Source organism: Microtus ochrogaster, chromosome 2 (assembly GCF_000317375.1).
Source record: "Microtus ochrogaster isolate Prairie Vole_2 chromosome 2, MicOch1.0, whole genome shotgun sequence".
NCBI classification, from domain to species: domain Eukaryota; kingdom Metazoa; phylum Chordata; class Mammalia; order Rodentia; family Cricetidae; genus Microtus; species Microtus ochrogaster.
The window spans coordinates 96,974,869-96,975,505 of record NC_022010.1 but is presented as its reverse complement, the minus strand read 5'-3'; positions in this window follow the sequence as shown (position 1 = coordinate 96,975,505).

Below are 637 nucleotides of genomic sequence, written 5' to 3'. Positions count from 1 at the left end.
GAAAATGGACAAGCCAATTCCCCAGTCTGCTATTCTCTGAAAATTAGTTACATACATAGCCATTATAAATAATTGTGAGTTCAAATTGCAGTCTCAAGTTATGATGGCTCTCTTGTTTTGCTTTGCTTATAATGACCTTGAATCTCGCTCTAGTTAAATAAAAAGTATTAAATAGTATGCAGAGTGACTTCTTTCATTTATTTTGTCATTAAATAGTTAATGACTGGAAGGAGGGATGACTTACTATAGCTTTTATACTGTCACAAGTGTGGGATTGATGGTCTGATTTAAATGATTAAATTCTTCATTATGCTTTAGTGAAGGCATCCCCACATGTTTTGGTAGTCCAGTTATGACCTGAATGCTTAGGCTTTGCTCAATTTGAATTTTCCCTTAGTCAGATACAAAGTGAATGACTCGGATGCCTATTGAGACTCCCTGAACTTTGTGTCTGTCTTGGGGCCTGATGCCTCCTTCCTCCACGGAAGTGCTGGAAGGGTCGGGTGAGGTAAAGGACACAAAACTCCAGAGATAGCAGCCGAGTGAGAACCGCGTGCTCTAAAAACACCCGCCAGCTCTCCTCCCGATGCCCACAGGTGTTTTCTGGGACCCTTTACCTGCCTGCTCTCTTCCCGAA